At 48.5% G+C, this 26,581-nt stretch overlaps 1 pseudogene; it reads right to left on the bottom strand.

Moving 5' to 3' along the window:
- Positions 1 to 7,905: 7,905 nt before the first annotated feature.
- LOC123188430 (uncharacterized) lies at positions 7,906 to 9,158 on the bottom strand (annotated as a pseudogene).
- Positions 9,159 to 26,581: the final 17,423 nt, after the last annotated feature.

Raw genomic sequence — 26,581 nt, 5'->3', positions numbered from 1 at the left:
ACCCAAGACGTTTTCGAAACATCGAGGAACATATGAGATGTTTCGAGGGCTGAAATTGGGATTTCAGGCTCGTGCTCACGTCAAGAGGTATAAGACCTCCGACGATTCTCTTAGCCTGCAAACTAAGGGAGAAAATCTCAATCGTTGAGCTTGTGCTCAGATTGTCTGAGTGCAAACAATCACTTGAATTGAGTGGGAGTTGATCTTCCAAATGAGATAGTGATGTTTCTCCAAAGTCATTGCCACCGAGCTGCTAGAGCTTCGTGATGAACTATAACATATCAGGGATAAATAAGATGATCCTTGAGGTATTCACGATGTTTGACACCGCGAAAGTAGAAATCAAGAAGGAGCATCAATTGTTGATGGTTGGTGAAACCACTAGTTTCAAGAAGGGCAAGGGCAAGAAGGGATACTTCATGAAACGGCAAATCAGCTGCTGCTCCAGTGAAGAAACCCAAGGTTGAACCCAAACCCGAGACTAAGTGCTTCTGTAATAAGGGGAACAGTCACTAGAGCAGAATTACCCTAGATACTTGGTAGATGAGAAGGCTGGCAAGGTCGATAGAAGTATATTGGATATACATTATGTTAATGTGTACTTTACTAGTACTCCTAGTAGCACCAGGGTATAAGATACCGGTTCGGTTGCTAAGTGTTAGTAACTCGAAATAAAAGCTACGGCATAAACGGAGACTAGCTAAAGGTGAGCTGACGATATGTGTTGGAAGTGTTTCCAATGTTGATATGATCAAGCATCGCACGCTCCCTCTACCATCGAGATTTGGTGTTTGCGTTGAGCATAGACATGATTGGATTATGTCTATCGCAATACGGTTATTCATTTAAAGAGAATAATGGTTACTCTATTTATTTGAATAATACCTTCAATGGTCTTGCACCTAAAATGAATGGTTCATTGAAATCTCGATCGTAGTGATACACATGTTCATGCCAAAAGATAGTAATGATAGTACCACCTATTTGTGGCACTGCCACGTAAGTCATATCGGTATAAAATGCATGAAGAAGCTCCATGTTGATGGATCTTTGGACTCACTCATTTTTGAAAAGTTTGAGACATGCGAACCATGTCTATTGGTATATATGCATGAAGAAACTCCATGCAAATGGACCGTTTGAACTCACTTGATTTTGAATCACTTGAGATATGCAAATCATACCACATGGGCAAGATGACTGAAAAGCCTCGGTTTCAGTAAGATGGAACAAGATAGCAACTTGTTGGAAGTAACACATTTTGATGTGTGTAGTCCAATGAGTGCTGAGGCATGCAGTGAATATCATTATGTTCTTACTTCACAGATGATTCGAGTAGATGTTGAATATATTTACTTGATGAAACACAAGTCTGAATTATTGAATGGTTCAAGTAATTTCAGAGTAAAGTTGAAGATCATCGTGACAAGAGGATAAAATGTCTATGATAAGATCATAGAGATGAGTATCTGAGTTACGAGTTTTGGCACACAATTAAGACATTGTGGAAATTGTTTCGCAATTAATACCGCCTGGAACACCATAGTGTGATGGTGTGTCCGAACATCATAACTGCACCCTATTGGATATGATGCATACCATGATGTCTCTTATCGAATTACCACTATCGTTCATGGGTTAGGCATTAGAGACAACCACATTCACTTTAAATAGGGCACCACGTAATTCCGTTGAGATGACACCGTATGAATTATGGTTTAGAGAAACCTAAGTTGTCGTTTCTTAAAAGTTTGGGGCTACGACGCTTATGTGAAAAAGTTTCAGGCTGATAAGCTAGAACCCAAAGCGGATAAATGCATCTTCATAGGACACCCAAAACAGTTGGGTATACCTCCTGTCTCAGATCCAAAAGCAATAAAGGATTGTTTCTTGAATCAGGTCCTTTCTCAAGGAAAGGTTTCTCTCGAAAGAATTGAGTGGGAGGATGGTGGAGACTTGATGAGGTTATTGAACCATCACTTCAACCAGTGTGTAGCAGGGCACAGGAAGTTGTTCCCGTGGCACCTACACCAATTGAAGTGGAAGCTTATGATAGTGATCATGAAACTTCAGATCAAGTCACTCCCAAACCTCGTAGGATGACAAGGATGCGTACTACTTGAGAGTGGTACGTAATCCTGTCTTGGAAGTCATGTTGCTAGACAACAATGAGCCTACGAGCTATGGAGAAGCGAGGGTGGGCCCGGATTCCGATAAATGGCTTGAGGCCATAAAATCCGAGAGAGGATCCATGTATGAAAACAAAGTGAAGACTTTGGCAGAACGGCTCGATGGTCGTAAGGCAAATGAGTACGGATGGATTTTAAAAGGAAGACAGACAATGATGGTAAGAATTACCATTAAGAAAGCTCGACTTGTCGTTAAGATGTTTTCCGACAAGTTCAAGGAGTTGACTACGATGAGATTTTCTCACTCGTAGCGATGCTAAGAGTCTGTTGGAATTATATTAGGGATTACTGCATTATTTATGAAATCTTGCAGATAGGATGTCAAAACATTGTTTCCTCGATGATTTTCTTGAGGAAAGGTTGTATGTGATACAACCGGAAGGTTTTGTCAATCCCGAAAGAGGCTAATAAGTATGCAAAGCTCCAGCAATCCTTCTAAGGACTGGAGTGAGCATCTCGGAGTTGGAATGTATGCTTTGATGATGATCAAAGATTTTGGGTTTGTACAAAGTTTATGAGAAACTTGTATTTCCAAAGAAGTGAGTGGGAGCACTATAGAATTTCTGATGAGTATATGTTGTTGACATATTGTTGATCAGAAATGACGTAGAATTTCTGGAAAGCATATAGGGTTATTTTGAAAGTGTTTTTCAATGGAAAGCCTGGATTAAGCTACTTGAACATTGAGCATCAAGATCTATAAGGATAGGTCAAAATGCTTAATAATACTTTCAAATGAGCACATACCTTGACATGATCTTGAAGGTGTTCAAGATGGACCAGTCAAAGAAGGAGTTCTTGCCTGAGTTGTAAGGTATGAAGTTAAGACTTAAAGCTCGACCTCGGCAGAATAGAGAGAAAGGACGAAGGTCGTCCCCTATGCTTAAGACATAGGCTCTACAGTATGCTATGCTGTGTACCGCACCTGAAGTGTGCCTTGCCATGAGTCAGTCAAGGGGCACAAGAGTGATCCAAAAATGGATCATAGGACAGCGGTCAAAGTTATCCTTAGTAACTAGCGGACTAAGGAATTTTTCTCGGTTATGGAGGTGGTAAAAGAGTTCGTCGTAAAGGGTTACGTCGATACAAGCTAAACACCTATCCGGATAGCAATGAGTAGAGAGACCGGATACATATAATGGAGCAACAATTTAGAATAGCTCCAAGTAGAACAGTTATTTGGAATAGCTCCAAATAGAGCGTGGTAGCTGCATCTAGGAGATGACATAGAGATTTGTAAAGCACACACGGATCTGAAAGGTTCAGACCCGTTGACTAAAACCTCTCTCACAAGCAACATGATCAAACATAAAAACTCATTGAGTGTTAATCACATAGTGATGTGAACTAGACTACTGACTCTAGTAAACTCTTGGGTATTAGTCACATGGCGATGTGACCTGTGAGTGTTAATCACATGGCGATGTGAACTAGATTATTGACTCTAGTGCAAGTGGGAGACTGTTGGAAATATGCCCTAGAGGCAATAATAAAAGTGTTATTATTATATTTCCTTGTTCATGATAATTGTCTTTTATTCATGCTATAACTGTATTATCCGGAAATCCTAATACACTTGTGAATACATAGACCACAATATGTCCCTAGTGAGCCTCTAGTTGACTAGCTCGTTGTGATCAACAGATAGTCATGGTTTCCTGGCTATGGACATTGGATGTCGTTGATAACGGGATCACATCATTAGGAGAATGATGTGATGGACAAGACCCAATCCTGAGCATAGCACAAAGATCGTGTAGTTCGTTTGCTAGAGCTTTGCCAATGTCAAGTATCTCTTCCTTTGACCATGAGAGCGTGTAACTCCTGGATACCGTAGGAGTGCTTTGGGTGAATCAAACGTCACAACGTAACTGGGTGACTATAAAGGTGCACTACAGGTATCTCCGAAAGTATCTATTGTTTTATGCGGATCGAGACTGGGATTTGTCACTCCGTGTAAGCGGAGAGGTATCTCTGGGCCCACTCGGTAGGACATCATCATATGCGCAATGTGACCAAGGAGTTGATCACGGGATGATGTGTTACGGAACGAGTAAAGAGACTTGCCGGTAACGAGATTGAACAAGGTATAAGGATACCGACGATCGAATCTCGGGCAAGTACAATACCGCTAGACAAAGGGAATTGTATACGGGATTGATTAAGTCCTTGACATCGTGGTTCATCCGATGAGATCATCGTGGAACATGTGGGAGCCATCATGGGTATCCAGATCCCGCTGTTGGTTATTGACCGGAGAACGTCTCGGTCATGTCTGCATGTCTCCCGAACCCGTAGGGTCTACACACTTAAGGTTCGATGACGCTAGGGTTATAAAGGAAGTTTGTATGTGGTTACCGAATGTTGTTCGGAGTCCCGGATGAGATCCCAGACGTCACGAGGAGTTCCGGAATGGTCCGGAGGTAAAGATTTATATATGGGAAGTCCTATTTTGGCCATTGGAAAATGTTCGGGATTTTTCGGTATTGTACCGGGAAGGTTCTAGAAGGTTCCAGAGTGGGGCCCACCTGCATGGGGGGACCCACATGAACGTGGGTAGTGGGGGAAAGGCCCCACACCCCTGGTCAAGGCGCACCAAGATCCCCCCTTAGAAGGAATAAGATCATATCCCAAAGGGATAAGATCAAGATCCCTAAAAAGGGGGGATAGCAATCGGTGGGGAAGGAAATGATGGGATTTCTTTCCTCCCACCTTTTCCAACGCACCAATGGACTTGGAGGGCAAGAAACCAGCCCCCTCCACCCCTATTTATAGTGGGGAGGCGCATGGGAGCTTCACCCTTGCCCCTGGCGCAGCCCTCCCTCTCCCAAGTGCTCCTCCTCTCTCGCGGTGCTTGGCGAAGCCCTGCAGGATTGCCACGCTCCTCCACCACCACCACGCCGTTGTGCTGCTGCTGGACGGAGTCTTCCTCAACCTCTCCCTCTCTCCTTGCTGGATCAAGGCATGTGAGACGTCACCGGGCTGTACGTGTGTTGAACGCGGAGGTGCCGTCCGTTCGGCACTAGGATCTCCGGTGATTTGGATCACGACGAGTACGACTCCTTCAACCCCGTTCTCTTGAACGCTTCCGCTTAGCGATCTACAAGGGTATGTAGATGCATTCTCTTTCTACTCGTTGCTGGTCTCTCCATAGATAGATCTTGGTGACACGTAGGAAAATTTTGAATTTCTGCTACGTTCCCCAACAAGACGGGCGATGCAATCGATAGGGGACAGGCAACACAAGCAAGAACCGACTGGAGGCAAGCGTGGCCCACGGCCGACTCGGGCGTTGTGCGTTGGATGCAACGCGAGCGACCTCCATCGGGCTGGTCCTGTTCCCGGTCAAGGAGAAGCTGGGAGGACCGGTCCAGCAGGAAGAAAATATGCAGGAAAAAACGGTCGATGTGGGATGCCAAGTGGACCTGACAATTGGGACATGTCGGTCAGAACGCTCACAAAATTTTAAACAGGGTAAATTGTGGCAGAACTTTTGTTAAATTGGGTAAAATGGATGAAATATGGCTAAATGGGGTAATTAGTGTCAAAAATATCAAAATAGGGGGTAAAAACCGGAATTTACTCTTTCTTATTCACACGTATTGTAGTTTAATAGTCCCATAATTTAAGGATCTCATGGCATGAAATGCTACATGTAATAAGTAAAAAAACGAAAATGATAAGTACCTGACGTCAGGTAAAAGTACATGGCAAATCGAACATTTTCAATGGAAAATCTAGTGACGCGAAGATGGCAAGTTAGTCGACACATACGACATTTTTCTGTCAAAAAATAAACTGAAAGCACGAAGTTGCCGTCCTCGCGTCACTAAACTTGCCATAAAAAACGTTCGATTTGCCATTTGCTCGTACCTTACATTCGGCCTTATCAGATTCCAAAAAAGATGTTAATGCATGTAATGCTAAGATTGTGGAACATTTTCTATTGCCTTTCCTAGATCACATGAAATGCATAAGAAAAAGGCTCTCACACGCTCAAAGTGCATTTATTAAAAAAAGATGCATCCATGACATCTTCATGTAAGTGCGCAATCTCGCGAGACCCTTCCATAGTAGGAAAACCCCGGCGTTGCTCTTCAAACTTGACATCAAAAAATCCTTTGACTTCGTGCGTTGGGACTTCCTCCTCGATCTACTTCGACACCTTGGTTTCCCGCCTCGCTTCAGAGGTTGGGTTTCGGCCCTGCTGTCCTCGGCTTACTCTCGTGTTTTGCTCAATGGCGTGCCTGGCGATCCCATCAAACTAGGTCGGGGTTTGAGGCAGGGGGACCCTCTATCCCCCCCCTGTTATTTGTGCTTGCCATCGACCCGTTGCACGACATACTGGCAAAGAGCACGGCTCAAGGAAATCTACATCCCCTTGGAGGAAATGCTATGCATATCCGAGCTTCGCTTTACGCGGATGACGCCGCGGTTTTTCTTGCGCCTATTATGGAGGACGTCCAGTTTTTCACTGACACTCTCAAGCACTTTGGGGATGTCACTGGCCTTGTCACAAATTGTTCCAAAAGTTTTGGCGCCCCAATCCGTTGGAAAAATGTTGATCTTCCAGACATCCTTCAATCCTTCCCGGCCAAGCTTTCATCCTTTCCGATGAAATACCTTGGGTTGCCTTTATCTGTCAAGAGGTTGAAGAGAATTCACTACCAGCCCCTCGAGGACAAGATGCGGATCAGCTCACCCCTTGGGTGGGGTGGCCAAACCGTAACCTTTGTCCCTTATGTAAGCAGGCTCAGGAGTCAGCGGCCCACCTTCTATTCCAATGCAGATACACTATGAGAGTTTGGCGCATGATCAAATATTGGTTGGGTCTCCATGATGTGCATTCTAGTGATTGGAGCCAAAATGGTACCAAGAAGACACAATCGCGAAGACCACTTGCTTCCTTGATGCTTCTTGTCTCTTGGGAGTTGTGGAATGAGAGGAATGCGCGGATCTTTCGTAATACTGTTGTCCTGGTTGAAGTCATTGTTGCTAGGATTAAAGAGGAGGCGTCGCTTTGGAGCATGGCGGGGACGAGGCACTTGAGTAATATAATGTCGCGAGAGTGATTGTTGTAATTCGGTCATGGGTCTTAACCTCTTAAACTTCTCTCTTAATCAATGAAAATGGCAAATCTTTTGCCGTGTTTAAAAAAAAAGCTCCTTATCAACCACCATACAATTTTCATTTTTCGATGGATCAGCCACAATAATAATTAAAGAGTGAAGTGCATCAAAGGTCCTCAAACTATTTAAAAGGTGTTACGTAGGTCCTCGAACTATGAAAAGGGTCATTCATGTCCTCAAAGTGCAATATGCGTGTCATCCGAGTCCTCGAACTATTTTAGTGGTGTCATGTAGGTCCTTAAACTATTTTAAATGTGTCACATACGTACACACTTATTGCACTTCAAGGATTTTTGAGGACCTGGATGACACTTTTCATAGTTCGAGGACCTATGTGACACCTTCAAAATAGTTCGAGGACCTAGGGTGCACTTCACTCATAATTAAATGTCCTAAGAAAAACATTAATTGCCACATTGGTGAATGGTGACTCTTTCAATATTACACAAGAAATCTCAAGTGCAAACAAAATTAAAGCAGTAAACAAGCATTGATGATCCCGTTGAGGCCGGTAGAGAGATATGAATACAGAACCGGTCGAAATCACGAAGTATAGCACGAATGCATGCGCGGTCATGCACGGTTGATCAGACGGGGCGCGCGAGCATTTCATGTCCTTTGGGAGGCAGCTCAGGCAGGGCCTGCTCGTTCGGCGTGTGCGGTCCATGGCCCTGAGCCGGAGGAGGAGAAGCGGCGGGCATCTGCGTGTCCGGCGCGTGCGCACGGTAGCCTTGTGCAGGAAGAGGGGGCAACTGCGCGTTCGGCGTTCCATAGCCTTGTGCCGGAGAAGCCACAGGAACAGGAACATGGGGGAGCTTCGCGTTCGGCGCTTGGCCGTACCCCTGCCCCTGGGGAGAAGCCTGCTGCGGGAACTGTGGCTGTGCCGTCGGGATCTCGGCGGCGGCCGGCATCTGCTCGCCTTCCTTTGGGGGCGCGGCGGCGGCGTTGGCAGTAGCGGGAGTGGCTGGCTGCGTGCTGAGCATGATGTAGGAGGTGAGGCCGAGGGCAGTGGCGACGAGCGTGAGCACGGCGCCGCCGGCGAAGATGCCGTCCTTGAGGACGTAGCACCCACCGTACCCTGACGAGTACCGCGTCCCAGTGTCGTTCCACTTGGCGCCTTCCACCAGCAGCCCGAAGGCGACCACCGCCGCGATCCTGCATGCACGTTTTAGTCAGCAGACAGCGGTTCGTCACCCACGCGCGGGCGTGCTCTGCTCCGGCGAGCTCGCGCTTGTTGGTTGACGATGGATCGATCACTCACCATGAGAAGACGGCGCAGACGATGCCAATGACCCGGTTGGTCTCGGAGGGGATGGCGCGGGACTTGCAGCAGCCGCAGCAGCCGCCGACGACCGCGAAGATGATCTGGCCTATGATGAGGAAGATGGCCGCGCAGACCCCGAGCCCCAGCGCGGGGTTCTGCGGGTACAGGCACACACCTCGATACTGGTACACGGTCCAAGCCTGCGAGATGTATATCAACAGAGAGCAAGAAGAACACACACATCGGCATGTACAAACGCGCGCACATACAGACACACGCCAACAATCCAAGAATCCAAAATCTGTAGTTCTAAACCACGGTTGAACAAAGCACACAGAGACATGTACAGCACTAAGCAAGGAGATGGAAGTAGTGGGTACTAGCTTACAGTGAGCTTCGTGCCCTCGGCTGAGAACCCGAGGATGGCGCTCAGCACCCCGAGAGAACCGATGATCGACGACACGATGATCATCCGCCGATCCATTTTCATGGCCGCTGCTCTCGATCCAATCTCGACCTCTTTCGAGTTGTAGCCGGTTGACGTGCACCCTTGTTTATATAGAGAGAGCTCGGCATGTATGTGTGGTGGCGCTGGTTGACGTGGTTCCGTTCGTGCAAGCCTATATGTCACTACGAAGGGGAAAATTTCTGTGGCGACCTTTCATCATTACGTTTTTTATATGTGTGGGAATAATTAAGAAAGTTAATGGTCTTAGAAAAACCTACCTCTTGTAGGGAGTTGACATGTTAAACAGCTTCGTCGTGACCACCTTGTACGAAGTTATAGGATATTTTTTAGACGACGAAAATAAGGTAGGATATGGGCCTTTTTTTACCAAGAAATACCTTGGTGCTCCTGGGTACTCGTGCTGCGCCAAATAATTTAGTAAATTCAAAAGAAATCAAAAAGTCCGAATCTTTTTTGAAATAAAAATGCGATCAAGTATTGTACCCGCAATAAAAGTTTGGCCACGGAATGATTCCCATTGACATCACGGCAAAAAAATCTATGACGACAATATAGAATGAATAGTACTTGTATATAGCGGGGGTTTTCGAGGAAATTTTTTGTTTTTGTCACTCTAAATTTTGCCAATTTTCCTTATGTCATTCTAGATTTTGACATTTCACTTTTGCCATTCTTAGTTTTTGAGAATTATCACAATTGACATTCCCATAGCAAAAGCAAAATTTTCAGAATGGCAATTGTGATACATTTCAAAAGCTAAGAGTGGCAAAAATAAAATAAAATCCTTCTTCTTTTGCCACGGAATGGCAATTGTGATAATTGTCAAAAGCTAAGAGTGGCAAAAGTGAAATGTCAAAATCTAGAATGGCATAATGAAATTGGCAAAATCTGGAGTTGCAAAAATAAAAAAAATTCATTTTTTCGAATCATTTGATTCAGGATACAATGAGAGTTATTCCCCGATGGATCTTTTTATACGAGTGCAATACTTGATCAGTTGATTCCCAAATAATTTCGGAATGTTTTGACCTTTTTTTGAATTTCTATATTTCTTTTGCATATATATAGGGTGCACGTACACCGGGAGCACCAAATTCGCGTCCCCTTTTTTACGCCCTTACCAGCATTTACCCTGGGCGACGGCAACAAGGCAAGCTTTTGCAAACCAGCTTGGCAAATGGGCATAGGTTGAAGGACTTGCGCCTTCAATTTTTTGCCATTACAAAGCGGAAGAATTGGTGCGTACAAAAATGCTCTCAGAATCATGCTTGGGTATACCTAATCAACATCACGAATTGACTTATGATGCAACACATTCAAGATTTCACTACTATTTCTACTTGATTAAACCTGAAATACCTTTTGGATCCAGATTTTTTAAAAATTCAGAAACCATATTGTGAAGTATCAAAAAAATTCTTAAAAATACCCACATACCTTAGGGATGTTTGCTAGATTTCTGTAAATTTACATGATGAAATGTGTTTTCTGTGTACCTATCACCAAAATGTATTTCATCATTACAATTTGCAGGAACGTAGTACACATCACTATGAACATGCTTATTTTTCAGAAAAAAATTAAACTTCAAAAAAACCATTCGTGATATTTTAAAAAACTAGCCTATGAGCAAGAAATCCACACTCTCACTTTCTCTATTTCATCTGGACTTCCGCTGCCCTACGGGCATCGCTGGCCACATTGAGTTGTCTTGGTGCCTTGCGTTAGTAGCTTGCCACACTCTCACTGTTCCTGGTCATTGCCACTGTAATGAACGTGATCTGAGTTATGGCCGTCGCGCATGTGCTGCTTATGCCCGACATCGCTGCCTCCGCCACGCTTTGAATGGATTCCTAAGAGCAACTCTAGCAGACCCCGCAAAACGCCCCGACCCATAAAATAACCGTCAAATTGCGGGTCGGGGTCAGAAAATCTGCACGGTTAGACCCTGAAAGAGCATTTCCCTACTTTATGTTTTGGATGATGATGACAACTCTTTGTGGTCTAATCGTGTGCTATATGTTTCAGGTTCTCGATGCTTAGGCTTACATCGGATTGCTATTGCCTCTCGTAGGAAAAGATCGAAGACGTGTTCTTTACGTTTTTTTATCTTTAGTCGTAGGGTACCCGTACTATCAAGAGGGAATCCACATTAGGAAGCTCTGGGGGAATCAGTTTACGTACACTTTCCTCACCCCTTCTTTGTCTTCCTCAGTTATGAGAGAGAGAGAGTTCCCCCTGTCCTTCCTTCTTGTTTCTGCTCTTCCCAGCGGTTGTACCGCTCCCTGGAGCGGTTGTACCGCTGGATCTTGACGCTCTCCAGCTTTGACTGAGCGGTTGTACCGCTGCCTCCGGGCGGTGGTACCGCCACCTTGCTCAACAAAGGCTAGGACGGTGGTTCCGGCCATGCACCGCTCAAGTACCGCTCAAGATTCTGTTTTGATGCGGTTCTCGGGCGGTGATGGCCCGGTTGATCCGGTCGATCCTCGTTGACCGGTACCACCGGTGGTCTGAGCGGTTCTTCCACTCAGAACTTCGCCGTCCAAGAGCTTAGGGCCATGCGGTTATTCCGGTCTTGCACCGCTCAAGTACCGGTCTCGTCTCTGTTTCGAAGCGGTAGTTGTGCGGTGGCTGGGCGGTTGGTCCGGTCGTTCTCTTAACCGGTGCCACCGCCTAGTGGACCGGTTGTACCGCCTGATAGGGTTCTACAGCTACACCGTGAGTCCTGGTTGTACCGGGACAAGGACCGGTTGTACCGCTGCAGGGCTGAAAACGCAGCAACGGCTGGATTTTTAGGGTTGGTATTTAAGAGAGCTTCTCCCACCTACCACTCTCACCTTTGACCTCTCTCACTCCACCATTAATGCACTTCAAACTCTCTTGCCCGATCTCTCTCTCTAGCCACTCAAACTTGTTGATTTGCTAGGGATTGAAGGAGGAGACCTAGATCTACACTTCCACCAAAGGATATTTGCTTCCCCCATACTTTCTTGTGTGGATTTTGTTACTCTTGGGTGTTTGAGCACCCTAGATGGTTCAGGTCACCTCGGAGCCATATTTCATTGTGGTGAAGCTTCGTGGTTTTGTTGGGAGCCTCCAATTAAGTTGTGGAGAGAGCCCCAACCTTATTTGTAAAGGTTCAGTCGTCGCCTTCAAGGGCACCAATAGTGGAATCACGACATCTCGCATTGTGTGAGGGCGTGAGGAGAATACGGTGGCCCTAGTGGCTTCTTGGGAAGCATTGTGCCTTCACACCGCTCCAACGGAGACGTACTTCCTCTCAAAGGGAAGGAACTTCGGCAACACAGTCTCGTCTCCACCGTCTCCACTCTTGGTTATCTCGTGCCTTTATTTGAGCAAGCTTAGTTGTTTCATATCTCTTGCTTGCTTGTGTTCCTATCCTTGTTGCATCATATAGATTGCTCACCTAGTTGCATATCTAGACAACCTACTTTGATGAAAAGTTTAAATTGTTAAAGAAAAGCTAAAAATTGTTAGTTGCCTATTCACCCACCCTCTAGTCAACCATATCGATCCTTTCAGACCCCGCATCTCGCGGCGGCCCGCAAAAATTTTTGCGGGGCGCAGCAAATCTTCTCCCCCAACCTCTATTTTTACGGGCTGGGAGGCTAACCCGAGCTCGACCCCTATCCGGCGCGAGATTTGGCGAGAGGGACATTTCCGCGCGCCCTTTCCCGCTCCCCGCACCCTCCACCACCATTGCCCCCCTCCGCAAGCTCCGACAGCTCCTCGCCGGCCTTCCCTCGCCTCCATGGATGACCCCATGCTGTCCCCTGTCACCGTCGAGGTCGCGCACGCCCCTCCTCCTCGGGCGGATCTCGTTGCCAGCCATGTTGGCCCCGCCGCCGTCGCCCAAGCACACGCCGCGCCTGCCTGCAAGCGGCAGGGCAACGTGGTTGTGCAGGGCGGGAATCCAGCTGCCCCCGCCGCGATGGCCCGCGCTCCGGGCGCCAACGCCGCAGTGCGATCCCGGCCGGCGGCGGAGAAGGTCGGCAAGGCCACGGGCGCAAAGCGGAGGAAGGTTCCGGCTTCAAGGAAGCCATCTTCTTCAACCTCTCACGCCCCCCCCCCCCCCCCCGCAAGGAGGTGCTCCGGCGATGCCGTTCAACGGTTCCGCTCCCATCGCGAGCGAGGTGTTCGACAAAATGGCCGGAAGGTATATCTCTTCGGTCTTTGGCTATTCTCTTTCATTTTTCGCCATTGTTCTCGATAGCTCGTGACTTGTTATCGTTCGCTATAGTGGTGGTTCGGACAATGCAACAACCGAATTCGTGAACTTCTTGGACACGAACGCAGTTGACATTGATCAAGCCCCTTTCGAACCATTCGACTACAATGAAACGGAGGGCGGCGTGAACGATCATGGTTGTGCGGACAAGTTGGAGGAGATCGAAGCGGAAGTGTTTGAGCATTCACAAGCAAAAACTGGGAAAAGCCAAAGATCGAAGAACTATACGATCTTGGAAGATCAAGTTTTGATCAAAGCATGTAGTGCGGTGTCTCTTGATGCATGCACGGGTACTAATCAAACCTCCAAGAGATATTGGCAAAGGATTGAAGATCAATACTTCTGCATTATGGAAAAATACCCCAATAAAACTCCACGCACATTTCGGTCGCTTCAAGGTTGTTGGGAGAACATCAAGCCTATGTGCAGCCGTTGGGCAGCTTGCTTGGAGCAAGTATGCAATGCACCTTCAAGTGGCACCGTGGAGTCCGACTATGTGAGTTTGCTTTGCCTTTGTTCAAGTTATGCATCATCATAATATATCATGAGAAATGATCGCATCACTTTGTTCACATTGTGTAGGACAAGATTGCTCAACATAGATACAAGGACATGGAAGCTTCGGAAGGCAGATTCTTCAAATTAGAGCATTGTTGGGAGTTGCTTCAAAAGTGCGACAAGTGAAAGTTGATCGACAAAGAATCCCCATCAAAGAGAGGCTCACTTACAAACATGGATGAAGATGAGGATGATGATGGTCCAAGAAATTTGAACAAGCCCGATGGCGACAAGAAGACTAGAGAGAAGATAAAGAGAGAGCAAGAAGCATCGAGCTTGAGGAAGAAGATTGATGCCATGGTGCAATCAAACGAGTTGATGTTGTTGAAGTCGTTGGAGATCAAGAAAGAGTTGGTCGATAAAAAGGCAAAAGAGAAGCATGAAAAATGGCAAATGCTTAAGGAAGAGGGGCTGCGCAAAGCTGCCATTGAGGAGAGAAAAGCACGCGCCTCTGAAAACAAATCGCTGTCATTGTTGCTCGCCGAAGAGAACAAGATCATGTCAATGAACCGCAATGACATGGACGACGTCACCAAAACATGGCATGATATGGTAAGGAGAGAGATCTTGAAGAGGAGAATGGTCGCCTCGCCGGTCCGTCTGCCAGTTCCGGTGATGTTTTCTCTGCTCCATATGGTGACAATGTGGATGATTTCGATGCGGAAGTTGAAACAAGCGACGGAGGTGGCTACGGTGGCGTTGATGAACTTCAAGATGGACTCCATGGCGCGGAGTGAAGATCGACCCCCAAGATGATGCCGGACATGGGCGCATACCTTTGCATGCCCTTTTTTGCGTAATGAACTTCGCTTTTATTTGCGCGCAAACTGTTTATGTCATTTGAATTTGAACTTGTTTGTGAAACCCTATGACAAATTTCAGATTTGCAGTTTTTTTGTTTACAGGTCGTTGCGCTGTTGCCCGAGCAAAACCCGCATAGCCGACCCATAAAAAAGCATATTCCATGAATATTTTTTTTACAGATCCGTTTATGGAGTCTGCATCTGTGCTAGCCCGCGCCAGTCCGCAAAAATGATTTTGCGTAAACTGCAAACGCGTTTTGCTGACCGGCGTTTTATGGGGTCTGATAGAGTTGTGCTAATCAAACGAATGGGAGGCATCCTCCAACATGAAGAGGGCCTCCCGCTACCTTTGGACGTCACGTGAGTTTCTTGGTGGTTGTGAAGCGGCTGTGCTCGTGAGTTTCTTCCATCTTGGCTAGTTGATCCTGCTATGGTTTTTGTTTCTATTGTAGTATCGTATTGTAAATTTTTGTTGGTAGCTTAGCAAGCAGGCCGCTCGGTATTGTAGTACGTCCTGACGGTAATGCAGGTATTTGTTGTGCATGGGCTTGCGCATTGGTATTTTTCGCCAGCGCCACTTGGTCCAAGCCCACCAAAAATAGCATGTACGCGTGTAGTTGTAGTCCGGCACAGCGGAGTGTACCTTTCCATCTAGTCCGTGTAATATCCTGCTTTTGTTCGCTTTGTTTTGCCCTGGGACATGTTCACTTTTTCAACTACTTCTTATTAATAATTGCAACAAATTATTTGCCTTTTCTTTCAAAATAAAAGTAAACATCTTCGCCGTCACGCCACAGTGTTGTGCACACGTGGTAAATAATTTTTTTTCTGCCCAAGTTGTATTATGGTCATGAAGGTATCTCCAATTGTTGTAAGATGATTGTTGGTAAATTTGTGACATATGACTTTTTGATGATGTGACATGTAATAAATGAGGAGAGATAGCAAAGTTGTATGTATATGAACTAACAAACATTGCACAAGCTTCAAGTGGCGAAAATGACTATTTTCATTGCTGAGTGTGTGGCAGTTTTATGCGATACGTGTGGCAAACCAGCCCATGACTCGGGGGCTTGTCCGCTTTTGAGGGATCAGGCACCGACTTTTATGATGTATGGAGTGTATTGTGCTGAGCTCACGTTTTTTGAGTCTCCGGCCGAGAGGGAGGTTCCTGATGAGGCTCAGAGTGTGACCACTGGGGTTGTCAAAGTGACCAGAGGAGAAGTCTCTGAGACCCAGATTGTGCAGCGGCTCCGGGAGCTTGCTCCAGGGGACTTCTACTGGGAGCTTGTCAGTCTTGAGGCAAATTTGTTTCGGGTTGAGTTCCCGTCAGTGGAGGATTTGTAGAGGCTGCTGAGTTTTGAGATGTGCAAAGTGCTAGGCACTGAGGGCATCCTTGAGTTCTAAGAGTGGAAGTTGGTGGAGCCTCAGGGTAAACCTCTTACCCAGGCATGGTTACGTTTTTCGGGAGCTCCTTCGAAGCCTATGCAGGATGCTAGGGTCATTGCTAGCTTGGGCATCATGGTGGGAAAGCCTGAGCGAGTGGATATGGCCTTTACTAGAGCTCATGGGGTTGCTTGTTTACTGGTTAGTATTTTGGACATTGAGTTTGTGCCTTATATGGTCAAGTGGGCATATCGAGGTCAGATCTACAACCTTGAGATTGAGTTTGAGGATGAGAGACTGTTTGCTGAGGCAGCTACCGTGACTGAAGTTGATATGCACGAGGGTGATGACGGTGCGGGAATTAAGGAGAATCCGGTCGCTGATCCTGGACGGGAGATGTCCGAGGGACCGGGGTCTGTTGCTCAAACGACCGGGGATGGGACGGCTCCACCTTCCTCGGTGCCTTCGACCACTCTGAGATTTGGGTCTATCGAGCCTGCTACTGCACCTCCGAGACTGTGGAGTGAGCGGGTGGAGTCTTCTGAGGCTTTTGAGCACTCTTTACCAGCGTTGGACTTTGAGGGTCCGGGCATGGAGGGTTCGTGCGCGGAGGGGGGTCCAGAGCTGGTGTTCTCGCCTCCTGTCGGTGTCAAAACCGGCGGATCTCGGGTAGGGGGTCCCGAACTATGCGTCTAGGCCGGATGGTAACAGAAGGCAGGGGACACAATGTTTTACCCAGGTTCGGGCCCTCTTGATGGAGGTAAAACCCTATGTCCTGCTTGATTAATATTGATGATATGGGTAGTACAAGAGTAGATCTACCACGAGATCGGAGAGGCTAAACCCTAGAAGCTAGCCTATGGTATGATTGTATCTTCGTCCTATGGACTAAAACCCTCCGGTTTATATAGACACCGGAGAGGGCTAGGGTTACACAGAGTCGGTTACAATGGGAGGAGATCTAATATCCGTATTGCCAAGCTTGCCTTCCACGCCAAGGAAAGTCCCATCCGGGCACGGGACGAAGTCTTCAATCTTGTATCTTCATAGTCCAAGAGTCCGGCCAAAGGTTTCCGGCTATCGGGACACCCCCTAATCCAGGACTCCCTCAGTAGCCCCTGAACCAGGCTTCAATGACGACGAGTCCGGCGTGCAGATTGTCTTTGGCATTGCAAGGCGGGTTCCTCCTCCGAATACTTCATAGAAGATTTTGAACACAAGGATAGTGTCCGGCTCTGCAAAATAAGTTCCACATACTGTCGTAGAGAGAATAACATTTACACAGATCTTAATCTGCTGACACGTTTTGGCAACATGACATTATGCCATGGTCCGGTGCTTATTCGAACCGTTTTTCTTCAACCAGCTCCACACATAACACGAGACAGTTTCTCGACACGTCTTGTCAAAGCAGAGATCATGTTCCCCCAATTACCGGATTCTCATTAATACGGTCATGGGTAACCCAACCGTGTCTAGGACTCCTAGATTATAGGCAAGTCCCAAACGGCTACGGAGAGGACGCTTGATATTCACCCTCTTTATAAAGGGACAAGGTTTTCGCTTTTTCCCTCTCGTGCTCAATCGAACCCCTCCCCCGCCTCGAGTTCTAACACCCAAAGCCTAGGTCAGGTGCTCCGGATCTTCAATCATGTCCGGATCCATCCTTCAAGGCCGGTGGATGCCCTCCTCTGTCACGGAAAAGGATATCAAGAAGTTGAGGGAGGCCAGATACCTGACCGCCGAGGTTTCACATCGGCTGCCTGCTCGAGGGCAGGTCGTCCCCACTCCCGAACCCAACGAGAACGTCGTGTTCGTCTCCCACTTCCTCCGAGGCCTAGGCCTCACTCTAGATCCCTTCGTCAGGGGTTTGATGTTCTATTACGGGCTAGATTTCCACGATCTAGCTCCAGACTCCTTTCTCCACATATCGACATTTATTGTCGTGTGTGAGGCCTTCCTCCGCATTACCCCTCACTTCGGCCTGTGGCTCAAGACCTTTGAAGTGAAGCCGAAGATGGTCTAGGGGCAACATGCTGCGTGCGGAGGCGCGTCAATAGGCAAGATGGCAGGAGCTCCGTGGCCGAAAGGTTCCTTTCCAGAGGTGTCCGGATTATGGCAACGAGAGTGGTTTTACATCACGGCTCCCAGAAGTGCCAAGTGGGCGGCTACCCCCGCTTTCCGCTCGGGCCCCCCACCACAACTGATGTCATGGATTAGCAGAGGTCTGAGCTGGGGTCCAGCCAAGGACGTGCCTATGCTACAAAGCCGCATTCAAGATCTCGTCGAGGGAGATTTTAATTTGGTTGTGGTAATGCAAGTTATGCTGGTTCGTCGAGTTCAGCCTTGCAAACACCGGCCCCTTCGCTTGTGGGAGTTCAACCTAGAAGGACCGCGTGTCATTCAAAGTTTCCTCGGCCTGACGCACGAGGATATGTACAAGTCATTCTTTGGATCTCAAATAGAGTGTCCGGATACTGCCGAGGACGTGGGCCTAAGCAGTAACCGCGCCGCCGAACAAGTAAGAAATCCTCTAGCCGAACACACCGTCTTTTATTCATCATGAAGTTATTTCTAAGATATCGCTCTTTGACCAGGACTGTCTAACAAAGGCGAAGATGATTCGGTGTTCGGCCCCCCTCCTTGAGGGTTTGGAAAATCCGGTATTAGAAAAGATGCTCGAGCTCACACCTTGCCCGGAGCCCTCGAAGGAAGATACAGGGGGAATAATATGGGCAGAAGCGGGCCCCCATCGCTGCCAGTTCCAACCGAGGGAATGGGTGCCTCCATAAAGGAGGATAACCAGGGGAGGAAGAGGACTGCTTCCGAGGATTCGGAAGCCAAGGCCTCCAAACGAGAGAAGAAGTCTCCAACAGAGGGTCCTGCCTCGGGGGGTGCTCTTGCCGCACAAAGTCCGTGGGGGGATCAGCCCTCCAACGAGTCGTAAGTGATCCAAAAATACTTTAATAGTGAAGGTATACTATCTTTCTTCTGAGAAAATAACCGCCGCGTATATCTTGCAGTTCGGGTCTTAGCCCTTCTCAGCTGAGCTCGTCTTCGGGGGGTCTTCTTCCGGAGACGATGGAGAGCGAAACGCCTCCCCCGTACTCCTCCGCTCAAGAAGCGGGCGACCCCGAAGCGTCGTCACGGAGGGCCTCTCCGGATCCGGTGAGGCCAGAAGATAATCCCGTAGACCCCCGAAGTCCCCAGCATCCTGCTCTCGAAGAAAGAAAACAAAAGAGTCCAACACCGTCTGGTATGCGGTCGGACGTTCTGAGGGAGCTGTTGGGGCGAGCGGCCATCTCAGAAGAACACCGTACGCTGATGGGTATGGTGATGGAAAGAATTTTGTCCGCCGAAAGCGGATCACACGAAACCTTTATGTGTCTACTGACAGGCTTTGAGGTACGTGAAATAATATGTGATAGTACCACACATGTTAGGTGTGCCCTGTGTAGATAGTAGCCCCTGAGACTCTGGTTGTCATCGAGAACGGCGGTGAACAGAGGATCATAGTCCCATGCAATAATCAGACTGCCTTTATGTGCAGGTGGTGGAAGCTCCGGTGGCTAGCCGGACTAGTGAGTTTGCCAAATTAAAATGGCAACTGGATGCGGCAGACGCCGACATCGAGCTTGTTAACAAGCGGCTTGACGAATGATAGGGTAAGTAATGTTTTCTAGTGAATGTCACACAATAAGAGCAGCATGATGCCAGTATCTTTAATATGTTGTGACTATAGACGGAGCTGCCACCGTGGAGATCCTTCGGGCGGAACTCGCCCGAGCCAAGGAACAAGCGAGGGTTAGTAATGCGTCTGCTTTGAAGGCGGCCGAAGAGTTAAGAGCCGAGAAGGCCGCCCATTGCGAAAGCAAAGAAAAGATGGCCAAGATGGTCGTAGAATTAAAAGGCACTGCCGACCGTTGCCAGTTCCTTGAAGAAGAGAACCGAGTGAAGGCAGCGGACCTTGAGAGGGCCACTATGGCAACCAAAGACAGTCGCTCTGCTATGAGGGCGAAGAAGGAGGAGCTGCGCGAAGCTGAGGATATTGCGGCTGGGAAGCCCTTTCTGTTGCGGATGAAGTTCGGACATCCGCGGTATGCCCCTCTGGATCGGCTGTGGAGTTCGGTAGACGCATATATGGACTTGGCGGCGAGCGCTGTCGATGCGGTCGAATACTTCCAAGATCAATCAGATCGTGAAGTGGACAAGCTATTCTGGTTGCAATTCAACGTTCCAGAGCGTCCGCTTCCCTTGACTGATCAGCTAGCTGAATGGGCCGAACTTAATAGGTTGTCCGGACTCGCCATGAGGTCTGTTGTAGATCATTTGTGGCTGGAGAAGCCGAAGCCGAACAGCTATTTCAGCTTAGTGCAGCAGTTCCTTGGTGTGGTGCCGTGCATCAACACGATGAAGAGGTCGGCATGCATAGAAGGCTCGCGGATGGCCTTTGCCCATGTGAAGGCATACTGCGCGGAGATGGATGCTACCACTGTTGCGGCGCAAGGTTCGGCCATAGGCCGAGTAGCTGTCGAGCACTATTTTGAAGAGGTTCTTGAGGGTGCTCGTTTGATAGAGTCCTAGTGCTCGAAGAATATTATGTTTGAATGACATGTATTCCCATTGTAAACACAATGTTTTTATGAAATATAGTAAGGCTGTATTTATACTTTTGCCGGAAAGTAATGTGATGCCTCATGTGCGGCCGTTTGTGTATATATCTATATAACCTGAAAGATTGCAGTCGTCGGCTTCAACCCCCACGCATATAATGCGGAGGTGCTCGCAAAAAATGCGTGTTCACACTTAACCCAACGTCTTGGTCCTATTAAGGAGGTGATAGCGCAGCGAACGAGGCAACCGGACTATAATGTTTTAACACTTTCACTTAGCCATAGGAGTTTGACAGTGGGGCTACTAGATAGCCCCTAGTGGCTCCGCACTCTCCCGATCTCGGGGTGCGTACATGCCTGGCCGGAAAATGGCCCTTTGTTAAGGCGGAGGAATTCTACCATTCCGATAGGTCATCGAGTGGTTGACCAGTCTCACGCTATATCATGACAGTCAGTTTTCGGCTTTCTCTACTGAGGTGCTTGTCCGGATGAACCAGGGCACAATCGCAGTAGTTCTCCTGGTGCTGCCTTAGCCGATAAAGCGGAACGTAAGGCACCAAAACACAGGAGCCGGGCAAACCCAACATTTGACCAAAGACAATGATTTGGAGCTGATGCATATAAGGTCAAACTCGCAACGCCGAACACTCCCTAAGGTATTCGGTCTTTATGCTATAAACCGGGCCTAAATAGTGCCCTTTGTAAGAAGCCCTTTGTGTCCAGGTACGTGCATTATTCTGACGTGGCCACATGCTAAGACGTCAGCATCCTTCTCAATTGTACTGAGAATTCGAGGGATGTGTATCAACAAGAGACAGTAAAAAAGGTTTACGTAGGGTCTTAATCTAAAAAGAATCCTTGGAGCGGGTCCATGCTGCACGTCTGCGCCTGTATCTCCATTGTGCCATATCCTGGACGGGTGTAGCACGATGATCATCTGTAAAAGAGAGGAACTTAGGTGAAAAAGTTGTCGTGCAAAAAGATAGTTTTTAAAGAAACCATGTATAACTAAAAATGAGTAGAAATTGCCACTTGTCTGCGCGCGTTGAGCCCCTTGTATTTGTAATAGGGATGTGGTCATCAATCCGGTACAAATTACATATAGCAGTGCCGGACTTGTCTAACCGCGTCCGTGGTCTTGACGACCTATCAAATGCTTTAGTTGGTGAGGCCGTTTTTAGTGTGCGGCTGCCAAGGCAGTCGCATTCTCTTCGGCGCGCAAAGATCGCTTAATATTTCCGTTCACTATAATGATGCCACATGGACCGGGCATCTTGAGCATGAGGGAAGCGTAATGCGGTATTGCATTAAAGCGAGCAAAAGCTTCACGTCCAAGTAGTGCTTGATAACTGCTTTGGAACGGAGCAATGTGGAAGGTTAAATGTTTGCTATGGGAGTTATCGAGGAAGCTGAATATAACCTTTAGTAGCATGGAGCCCGTGCAGTGAGCCCCTGGGCCCGGCGTTACTCCTTTAAAGGTAGTGTTGCTATGGCTTTCGTTGGGTCTATCCCCATTTTGCGGATTGTATCCTAGTATATCAGGTTTAAACTGCTGCCACCGTCCATCAGGACTCGTGTAAAGTGGTATCCGTCAATTATTGGGTCTAATACCAGAGCAGCCCATCCTGCCCGCCGGATACTTGCAGGGTAATCACGATGGTCGAAAGTGATCGGTTGAGACGACCAGTGGCAGGATTTCGCGGTGATAGGCCCTTGGGCATATTTATCTGGGAGGGCCGCTTTGCTTCCCTTGATCACGTGTAATACGTTGACTGTTTTGACTTCTGATGGAAACTTCTTTTGTTCCTCAGTGTCTTGCTTGAGAGGCTCATCCTCATCTTTGCTTGGTGTATCCTCCCCCTTGTGTACGGTGTTGAGCTTGCCGGACTGCTTGAAGACCCAACATTCTCTGTGGGTATGATTAGCGGGTTTACCAGGGATGCTATGGATCTGACATACTTGGTCCAGAATTTTGTTCAGGCTGGACAGTTCATCTCTGGTGCCTTTAGAGGGCGGCTTTTGCTGACCTGGCCGAGAGCTTCGGAATCCAGCGTTTACCGCCGTGCTCTTCGGGCTGTCTTCTTTATTCCGACACTTATTATTTTTGCTGCGTCGTGATTTCCCGTTTTCATCTCTAACTTTGGATGTTTCTTGGGTCGCTGGTGCTGCATCTGGCTAGCCAGCTATCCTCACCTACGCAAAAGCGGGTCATGAGGCTTGTTAATGATGCCATTGTTCTCGGCTTTTCTTGGCCGAGGTGTTTGGCAAGCCATTCGTCGCGGACGCTATGCTTAAAAGCTGCCAAGGCTTCGGCGTCCGGACAGTCAACTATTTGGTTCTTCTTAGTAAGAAACCTATTCCAAAGCTTTCGGGCTGACTCTCTAGGCTGTTGAGTTATATGACTCAAAGCGTCCGCATCCGGGGGTCGGACATAAGTCCCTTGAAAATTTGCCCGAAAAGCGTCTTCGAGCTCTTCCCAGCATCCAATGGAGTTTTCAGGGAGGCTTTTAAGCCACTGCTGAGCTGGCCCTTTGAGCTTGAGGGGTAAGTACTTGATGGCGTGGAGATCATCTCCTCGAGCCATATGGATATGGAGGATATTGTCCTCAATCCAGACCCCAGGGTCTGTTGTTCCGTCGTATGCCTCTATGTTTACGAGTTTGAATCCCTTTGGAAATTCATGGTCCAGCACCTCATCGGTGAAACATAGGGGGTGTGCGGCACCCCTGTATCTGGGTGTACCGCGTTGTTCGGATGTTTTTTGTGTTACATCATGTGCTGGGGCGCGCTTGCTGGTCCATAGATGGATCTGGTTGTGCCGTCCTTTTGGTGCGAGCCCTCGCGTGGATCGCGTATTGGCTTGTGAGTGGCGTTGTTTGCTGCTCTACGTTGGCCGTGAGGTCGTCTATCCGGCCAGGTGGCCATTTTGATTTTTGGTTGTGGGGGATCTAGGGCCTCCTCATCGAATTCGGGTAGCAACTTCCGCTTCGGGTAGCTCTTGGTGGGGCGATTACCACCGTACTTCACTGCTGTGTTGAGTACTTTACTCCATCTGATTTGGAGTGTGTCCTGCGCAGCCTTGAGCCTTTGCTTCTGCTTTTTCAGACTCCTCGCGGTGGCAACAAGCCTTTGACGGGCATTCTGTTGCTCCGGGTGCCTGTCCGGCGTTATGTCATCTGGACTATTATCTTTGACAGAATCGGTTTGTTCGGTTTGATTCTCCGTATTGCCGTGGTCCGGCAGTGGTTCGCCTTGCTCCAACGCTGGGTCTGTATGATCGTTATTTCTGCCGAGGCGGGATTTGGGGTGGCGCTTACGCCGCCGCTTTGACTGCTTCTCGAGGGGGACAAGCCTTTGCTGCGTCCTTCCGTTCCTCGTCGTCGTCTTCTTTTGGTGTGTCCACCATGTATACGTCATAGGATGGGGTGGCTGTCCAGTGCCCTGTGGGCACTGGTTTCTGTTCGTCTCCTACATCATTGTCCATACCGTCGATGTCTTCGGAGCCGAAGTCTAGCGTGTCGATTAGATCATCGACAGTTGCTACGAAGTGGGTGGTGGGTGGGTGTCGAATTTCTTCGTCGTCCGCATCCCAATCCTGCCGGTCATAATCCGGCCAGGACTCTTCTGATAAAGAGAGAGCCCTTAGTGAGTTCAGAACGTCGTCGAAGGGCGAGTGCTGAAAGATATCCACGGCGGTGAATTCCATGATCGGCGCCCCATCGGACTCGATGGGCGGGGGCGCGGAGGGTTTGGAGTCTGGAGAAGAGTCTGGCACCCTGGAATCACGGGCTTCGCAGAGGGTAAGGTTGGTGTTCGGCTCGATTGCCGTTGAGACTGCAGCCCCCGAGGCGGGGTCTAGCCACCCGTCCTCGATCGACGCAGTTGGCTCTGAGCTAAGGGTCGGAGCCGATCCGGGCGCGGCTTCCAGGGCAATGTTTGGCGGCAGAGCTAGGTCATACCCATTGTGACAGTGCGGCGCGCTCGGCTGTGGCTCGAATCCGTCAAAGATCAAGTCTCTGCGGATGTCAGCCGTGTAATTCAAACTTCCAAATCTGACCTAATGGCCAGGGGCGTAGCTTTCGATCTGCTCCAGATGGCCAAGTGAATTAGCCCGCAGTGCAAAGTCGCCGAATACAAAGATCTATTCGGGGAGAAAGGTCTCACCCTGGACTGCATCGCTATCGATGATAGTAGGAGCCATCAAGCCTAATGGCGACGACACAGAGGAACTCTCAATGAAAGCACCAATGTCGGTGTCAAAACCGGCGGATCTCGGGTAGGGGGTCCCGAACTATGCGTCTAGGCCGGATGGTAACAGGAGGCAGGGGACACAATGTTTTACCCAGGTTCGGGCCCTCTTGATGGAGGTAAAACCCTACGTCCTGCTTGATTAATATTGATGATATGGGTAGTACAAGAGTAGATCTATCATGAGATCGGAGAGGCTAAACCCTAGAAGCTAGCCTATGGTATGATTGTATCTTCGTCCTATGGACTAAAACCCTCCGGTTTATATAGACACCAGAGAGGGCTAGGGTTACACAGAGTCGGTTACAATGGGAGGAGATCTAATATCCGTATTGCCAAGCTTGCCTTCCACGCCAAGGAAAGTCCCATCCGGACACGGGACGAAGTCTTCAATATTGTATCCTCATAGTCCAAGAGTCCGGCCAAAGGTTATAGTCCGGCTATCCGGACACCCCCTAATCCAGGACTCCCTCACCTCCCTCTGAGACGATAGAACTGCAGGTGGTGGTTCCGAGCTCTGAAGGGGGTTCGAGGCAGGTGGCCTCGGTGCCCCCTTCTCCTTTCGCACCGGTCGGGGTTACCGTGATGGAGGCTTTACCTTCGGGAGGGGGTCCGGGGCAGGTGGCCTCGGCGCCCTCTTCACCTCTCGCTAGGCCGGGACTGCAGGTGGCAGGTCCGGTCTATGGAGGGGGCTCGAGGCGGGTGGCCTCGGAGCCCTCTTCACCTTCCGCGTCTAGGGTGGCTGCCCCACCGTTGGTGCCGGCGAGCACCTTTGGCCAGCGGGTTGGGGTGGATGGGGAGCGTGGGCATGCGGCCCATGGTACCCCATCAACTGACTCGGTGCCTTCTCCCGGCCGTGGAGACCGGTTGAGTGTTCGGGGGGTGACAGGAGGTTACTCCCCAGGCAATTTCACTCGGGAGGAGGTGATAGCGTTCAGCGGGATTCCGGACCAGGCGTCTGAGGGCCGAGGGTTGAGCTGTCGTCTTCAGGACCGGCCGGAGGTGGACGACATGCAGCAGTGGTGCGCCATGAGGGCGGCCAAGCTTCATGACGTCCAGGTCACTACTGGTATGTCGGTTAATACTTCTAAATCCATCTTGCATTTTTCAAAAGATGAGATTGTTGATAATGCAAACCAATTAGGGATTTCACTAGGTAGTAATAATGGTGAAATTTCTAATTCCATTAATGATTTACTGGATTTAGAGGCCGACGGGGCTTTAGATATGATTCGTAACTTAGCTACCGTCAAACCCATGAATGACTCCGAGATTGATGCTTTGGGGGTCCGGGTGCTGGATAATTTTTGTGCCGATCTCGCTAATCCCCTCCCGGAGCCGGAAGAGAAGGATGAGAGTGTCGAGATTGATGTAGTAAGACCTCCAGAACCTGGGAGTGAGGACCGGGTGGACAGGAGGACCAGCCCTAAGCGCAAATGGAAGCGCAAGATTTACCCGATGTCCGCAGTTCATAGGAGTGCTAATATTCGCACGGCTAAACAAATCCATGACGAGCTATGAGAGGAATCTTTTGGAATAGCAGAGGTCTTAAGGACTTGGCTAAAAGAAGGTTTCTTGCAGAAGCATCCATCGAGCATAGATTGGACTTTATTGCGTTGTCTGAAACTGGTAGAGAAAATTTCTCATCATAATTTCTAAATACTTTATCGGGT

This window comes from Triticum aestivum, chromosome 1A (genome assembly GCF_018294505.1).
Source record: "Triticum aestivum cultivar Chinese Spring chromosome 1A, IWGSC CS RefSeq v2.1, whole genome shotgun sequence".
NCBI lineage: Eukaryota > Viridiplantae > Streptophyta > Magnoliopsida > Poales > Poaceae > Triticum > Triticum aestivum.
The sequence above is the reverse complement of the archived record's forward strand: the minus strand, read 5'-3'. Positions and strand labels throughout refer to the sequence as shown.